The sequence below is a fragment of the Artemia franciscana genome, chromosome 6 (genome assembly GCF_032884065.1).
Source record: "Artemia franciscana chromosome 6, ASM3288406v1, whole genome shotgun sequence".
In the NCBI taxonomy this organism is placed as follows: Eukaryota; Metazoa; Arthropoda; class Branchiopoda; order Anostraca; family Artemiidae; genus Artemia; species Artemia franciscana.
Genome location: NC_088868.1, coordinates 28046129 through 28053941, shown reverse-complemented (window position 1 = coordinate 28053941; position 7813 = coordinate 28046129).

Below are 7813 nucleotides of genomic sequence, written 5' to 3'. Positions count from 1 at the left end.
GGAATTAGTCAGCGTTGCCCGACAACATTTTCAGTTTTCTACAAGGTTTGATGGTGACATATTAGATTAAGTTTTTAACCCATTTCTGAGATTTATGACCTAATTTAAAATACCCAAACTAACCTAACTTTACTGTTTATCATCAAAGCTTGCATAAAACTGAAAAGGCTGATACGCACCATAGTCTGCTTAAGACTGAAAAAACTGACTTACTATGCTAATTGAATCAAAGCAGAGAAAATGGAATTTCGGACATTAACCAGATTTCGGACATTCACAGTAACATATTCAGTTTCGATGACAGCACAATAATACATTAAAAATATCCCGTCTTGGATGCTCAATTGGTTATTTGTCACTGAAATTTGTGAGCAATTGTGGACTACTTCCGAACGTTCAATTGCTTCAAAATGCTATTAGTATATACACTTTCGACGACAGCGCAGCAATAAAGGAAAATCTCCCCTCTAATAGACTCCCTCCTCATCCCATTTTTGACAAGACTACATCTTAATAAACAAGATGACAGAACAAAGAAATCACATCACTCAATATTTTGCCACTTAGATTTATGAGAGATTGTTAACCATTTCCAAATTGTATCATTACTGACACTTTCCATGACAGCGCAATAATATATCACAAATCCCTTTCCTTATATACCCTCCCTAAATTTTCGACAATAACTACATCTTAATGCACAAGATGATAGAACAAACAAAGACGTCATTTCATATTCTGTCACAAAATTTTCTGGACACTTGTTGACCTTCCAAATGTTCAATTACTTTCAAATGTTATCAGTATTACACACTTTCGATGACAGCAAAATAATACATCACAAATCTCCAGTCTTATATTCTCAATTTTTGACAAAAACTACATCTTCCTGAACAAGGTGACAGAATACGCAAATGATATCAGTTCAATGCGAGTTTAGTTACTCCGAAATACTATCAGTGTATACACTTTCAATGACAGCGCAATATTACAACAAATGACGTCATATATGGTAGGTTATGGCCACTTCATGGATAACAAAGAAAAAGCTAATCATAAGCAGCACAACTGAGCTGCCTATACTTGACCAGGAAACTTCGCATAGAAGAAGTTGTAGGAGAAACTTCGAAAGGGGTTCATTCGATTGGAAATTGAGAGTTCTATTGTCCTAACTCATTGTCAAAAGGGATTAGAGGGGAGCCTGCCCCCCTGCCCTCATCGTTTTCCGAAAACATCAAATCAAAATTTGGAGATAGCCATTTTGTTCAGTATATTTGAAAGGTCCCGTAATTGTGGTCTTGAAGATTAAAACCTCCCCCATCAGTGCTCTCAGGGCAATGATTGCAAGTTATGCCCCGGGGTCATACAAGAATTTTACGGAAAAGGTGATCGGATAAACGTTGGAGGTCCCTCATCGGATTTGAAATTGAAAGTTCTAGTGCCCTTTTCAAAAGTTGATTGTGATTGTACGGCAATCAGCCCCCATCTCGCCCATTCTATCCCCGAGCATATCCAGTCAAACGTTTGAGATAGCCATTTTGTTAAGCATATTTGATTGGTCCAGTAATTATGTAAATAAGAATGCCCCCCCCCCCAAGACCCTCAGGGCAATAACTATAAGTTATATTAGTTGCCCATATTAAGATTTAATGTTTTTAGTGTATGAGTGATCGTAAAAACCTTGGATAGAACTCATTTGATTGTAAATTGGAATTTATAGTGTTTTTTTTAGATTCAAAAGTGAATTGAGTGCAACAACAGCCTTTCCCAAGACCGTCAGTTTCTAAAAAAAAACATCCAATTGAATTTTGAGACGTCTGCTTTCATTAGCATAATTAAAAGATCCTGTAATTATGCCTTTGGGGACATCAACCCCTCACCGCCCACAGAACAAGGGCTGTAATAACTTACAGCCCTTGTAATAACTTCCGGCAATTCATTTGCTGTTTACATATCTATCTATCTATCTATATATATATATATATATATATATATATATATATATATATATATATATATATATATATGTATATAAATAAGTTGTAAGTTTGTGTGTTTGTCCATGTTTTGTGTTTGTCCGCATATTTGTGTTTGTTTGTCCGCATATGACGTCATTACAAGTATATAATGCTTTGCATGTGACGTCAAGGGCTTTTTATATGACGTCAAAGGCTTTGTATATGACGTCATTATAAGTATATAAGAAGGCGATTCAAAGAAAAATTTTAGTATAAATCTTACAATGACAGAAGAAACAGCCGAGGAAGCTGCTCAAAGAGTTAATTCGAAGAGAAATTTTAGTATTAATCCTACAATGGCAGAAGAAACAGCCGATGAAGCTGCTCAAAGAGTTAATACCAAAATATAAAAATTTAACAGGTAATTTACCTGATAATAATGTGTCATTGAGGGAGAAGAATTGAGCATGTTCGCATTGATGTGATCAGATTGGTTGCATATGAAATTTTATGCATGATCAATTATCAATTAAGACAGTTTAACAACAAAGCCAATGAAATATTACGAAGTCAAAAAGTTATTGTTATTTGCGACCTAACCCACTGCCACCTGCAAAAGGACAGCAATTCTTTCTTTAACCTGCTCAATTTGTGCTAGCGACACATTTGAGGCGATTGTTTATTCAATGGAGTTGATTGAAAACGAGCGGCAACAGGATGACACGACATTTGCTGGTTTTTCAACGGTTTGCACATTGGAGAAACGCATTGGGGCCTCATCAGATTTCAAAATTGAGAGTTCTAGAGCCTTTTTAATAGTCGAATGTTACTGTAGGGCAATCAATCCCCCCCACTTGCCAAATCCTTTCCCCGAACACATCCAGTCAATTCTCCCATTTGTGGCGATTGTTTTTTTGACGGAGTTGATCGAAAACAAGGGGCAAGAGGGTGACACGATATTTGCTAGTTTTTACACGACTGCGCATTGGAGAAATGCATTTAAGGGAATTTTGAAAAAAAGCCCGAAACCCATGAAAAATAGCGTCAGATACAAAAATTGGAAAAAACTGGAATCAGAATGGCTCAAAACCCTATTCAGGGAACTTACAGTTTCCTGGCTTGAAAAGAAAAGGCTTTTTCCTCCATTGTTAATGGGGCATTGGAACATCACAAAGGGCTGTTTAGCGGCTAACTTTAAAGGAAATTCATCCTATGAGAAACTAAACAGAAGCCCACAATAATTATATTCTGAAGATGTTTGTTTCTAATGACTCTGTTGCTTAAAATATTTTAGAATGAAAAAGTTGTTCCAAGGTCAAATATTAATACTAAACAAGGTCTATTTAACAGTAAATAACGGGAATAATTTGGGCAAATTTGCGTAGAAGACAAACATATGATGGTGAGTCACAGAGTGTTCACATAGAGCTTGGAAAGAATAAAATTCATCTAACAGAACCAGCATCTGTTCTATTTCCTTTAGAAAGAAACTAAGGAACTGTTGAGAGAAGACAACTCCATCTAATTCACTGTTAGGCATGTTCACGTCATAAAATATAAAGATGTGTAGCAGATTAAGCGACTGTCTATCTGCGTAAAGGACTTTTACAAAAGGAAAAGTATCTGTCCCATAGAGCAAATTGGAATCTTTCGAAGGATTGCGAATTGAAGAACTGGACTGTGAAAAGCTTACAGGAAAGATACCTTGCAACGAGGATGCAACAAAACCGAGTTGAATGTTATACCAAAAAATGAAGCGAGTTACCCAGACAGAAAGTTCTCGTTGAACAGCGATAACCTTGTATTATATTAACGAGCAAAGTGAGTTAACGACTTGTCTTTGCCCCTACCCCCAGGAAATTTACTGGAGGTCTACGCATTCATTTATAACATTAGACGAACTTTGTGTTATCAGTAGATATCGTATTAAAATGAAAAATACCAAAATAATCTTATTTTAACTCGATATATCTGTTCCAAACCAATCGAATAAATAAAACAGCACAATTAAACAACTATTTTTTATTTTTTTTTTACGAGCAATTGTCATTTTCATGTGAAAGCTTAATCTTAATTATGATAAACCCTTCATGTTAAATCTTAGATTTTATTATGTGGTTCAGAAATATTCGTAGAAAAGTAAAAAATAAATTATTTTCTCTCACAAAGGTTGAAAAGTTAGTTCGGGAGATTACCTGCAACGACAATTCAGAGCCCTCAAAGGACCTAATCAAAAGTTTAATACAACTCTCAAATGAAGATACTACTACTATTTGCCTTTTTTCTGCTGTTCAGAAGCGCTTAACGGACAGAAAGCGTTTCAGACATGTAAAGAAATCTCTAGATCTAGTGAAAATCCTATTTGTATATGGCAACCAAAAACTTGCTGACTACTTCCGAGAAAAGATAACGGTGCTGCAACTACTTCAAAAATTTAATTACCCAAAGGATAAAGGCGTGGAAAAGTCTATCCGTAGTACATCAAGATATTTAATATTTTTGCTAAAGGATCCTTACCAAATTTATAAATTAAGAAGGTTTCTGTTAACAGCTGACAAACAGCAGGAAGAAAGTCTATATGGTGCTATCGAAGAAACCGATATGCAGCTGACTGAAGTGCTACCTAGCCATGCTTGCACCTCTGCTGTCAGTGCTGAAGTTTCTTCATCATCTATTACAGCTGACTGCACACGCAGTCAAAAAAGAATGAGATCTAAACAATTATCAAAACTTATTGTCTGAGAAATACCAAAAAGCTGCCCTAACCCTTGATCCATTTAGACTAACTGTCCTGTTCTTACACCATTGGGTTGCTTTGGGCAGCGTTTCCTTCCTCACTAGGTCATGACAACCGCTGATATCTATTCCCTCATCTATTGTTACAGATAGTTTTCCTTTTACACGACGTGACCGTCAGGTACTTCGGTCGTAAAACTTTGAAAGAGAGCAACTGAGTTGAGTTCATGCCAACTTATAGCCTCGTTTGTACTTTTAGTTGCGTTTGAACACTCTCTTTTGCCGTCACTAGATGTGTTGCAAAAAACAAGAAATTTCAGCTAGGTTTCCAGAAAATGGGTTATGCTGGAAACATAAACTGGAACGATGACCTCATGATAACAAGTGTAGTACGGCCGAAAAACTAAGATCCAAAGGAATTATAATCGTATCCGCAGCTACTTTTTTAAGTAATTATTACATCCTCAATTGTTCCTGATATTTTTTTGGTGTGTGACTGACCGTCAGGTGCTTTGACCTTAAAACGCGGAAAGGAAGAGACTGAGCGGAGTTCATGAGAAAAATCAGCTAGTTTTCCACAAAAGGGAGAGTTATGCTCATATTGACTTATCGTTGGGTAAAATTATAAAATATTTCTGCCGTCAATAAAATCAAGCATTATACTGAGCAAAATTATGAGATCCAGGCTACAAAAAACTGTAAACATGACGTCATGATAAAAACCGTGGTAAGGCCGAAGACCTAATATCTAAAGGTACTATTATGCTATCCGCAGCTACTTTTTGTATGCATAATCATTACATCCTCAGTTGGAGGAGGCAACTGATTGGAGGTCATGAGAAAAATAAGCTAACTTTCCAGAACAGGGATAGTTATGCTTATATTAACTTATCTTCTGAAAAATTCTGAAATATTTGTGCAATTAAGAAACAACAAATATTATATCTAGTATAATTATGAAATCTGGGTTATAAAAAAACTGGAAACAAGACGTCATGATAACAAACATGGTATAGCCGATGAACGATTATCGAAAGGAGCTATCAAGCTATCTGCAGCTACTTTTTCGAATAATTCTTACATCCTCTGTTGCTTCTGATAGTTTTTTTGGTGTATGACCGATCATCAGGTACTTTGATCTTAAAAAATGGAGAGGATGCGACTGAGCGGAGTTCGTAAGAAAAATCAGCCAGGTTCCATGAAAAGCGAAAAGTATGCTCATATTGACTTATCTTCGGGTAAAATTATGATTTCTTTGTGCCATCAATAAAATCAAATATTATACTGAGAATAATTATCAAATCCAGGCTATAAGAAAAAAACTGGAAATATGATGTCATGATAATAAGCGTGGTACGGCCAAAGACCTAAGATCCAAAGGAGTTATCATACTATCCCCAGCAACTTTTCCCAATAGTGAGAGAGAAAGATGGGTTTATTAATATAAATAACAAAACAAAACAAGCAAATGGCCCGAAGCAAAGCTTGTTTGGGCTTACAACCCCAATACACATACAAACAAAAACAATACGAAAAGGAAAGAAAAAAAAGAAAAGAAAAGGAAAAGAGAAAAGAAAAGAAAAGAAGAAGAAAAAAAAATTAATTACCCTGCATTTCAATCGAGACATGTATAATTATTACATCCTCAGTTGTTCCTGATAATTTTTATGGTGTGTGACTGACCGCTAGGTATTTTGATCTTAAAACATGAAGAGGAGACGACTGAGCGGAGTTTATGAGAAAAATCAGCTAGGTTTTCAGAAAAGGAAGAGTCTCATATTGAATCATCTTCGGGTAAAATTATGGAATCTTTCTGCCACCAATAAAATCAAGTATTATACTGAGCATAATTATCCGATTCAGGCAAAAAAAAAAAAAGAAAAAAAAAGAAAAACTGGAAACAGGACCGTTATCATGACGGTCGAAAACCTAAAATCCAAAGTAGTTATCATGCTATCCGCAGGTACTTTAAAAAAAATTATTACATCCTCAGTAGTTCCTGATAGTTTTTTTTTTACTGTGTGACTGACCGTCAGGGAGTTAGATCTCAAAATGTTGAGAGAATGGAATTGAGCGGAGTTAATAAGAAAAATCAGCTAACTTCCCAGAATAGGAGGAATTATGCTCATATTGACAGATCTTCAGCTAAAATTCTAAACTATTGTGCCATAAATGCAACCAAACATTATATCTAGTATAATTATGAAGTCCGGGATGTAAAAAAACTGAAAATATTACGTCATGGTCACAAGCATGGTAGGTTTAGCCGAAAAAGGAGCTATCACATTATATGCAGCTACTTTTTCGAATAATTATTACATACTCTGATGTTCCAGATAGTTTTTGCTTGGTGTGTGACTGACGGTCAGGTACTTCGCTCTTAAAAAAGGACAGGAGACGATTGAACGAAGCTCGAAAGAAAAATTAGCTAACTTTCCAGAAGAGGGTGAATTACGGTTACATTGGCTGACCTTCGGCTAAAATTCCGAAATATTTATACCCTCGATAAAACCAAATATTATATTTAGTATAATTATGAAGTCCGGGTTAAAAAAAACGGAAACACGACGTCATGATAACAAGCGTGGTATGGCCAGAGACCGAGTGTACAAAGGAGCTATCATGCTATCTGCAGCTACTTTTTCAAATATTCATACATCCTCTGTTATTCCCCATCCTCTGTTTTCGTTGTGTGACTGACTGTCCTGTATATTGATATTAAAACTAGGAAAGGAGGCAAATGAGTTGAGCTCACAACAGGTTATGATCGTCAATTCCGCCTTTAGTAGTGTTTGAAACATACTCTTCCCTCCAATAATTGGAGTTACTAAAGATAAAGCTAGGTTTCCACAATAGGAAACCTAGACGTCTATTGTTCCCGGTAGTTTTCTTATTGTGTGACTGATCGCCAGGCACTTTGATCTCAAAATGTGGAAAGTAGGCGAATGAGTGAAGTTTATGCCAGCCTGTAATTGTCCACTCATTGTCTACACTTATACTTTTATACGCTAAGTTTTGAAAGGTTTGACAAACTGAATAAAAAGAATAAAAAAATAAAAAAGACAAAAACTAAAGAAAAAGAAAGAAAAAAGAAAAAATTAAAAAATAAAGAAAAAATT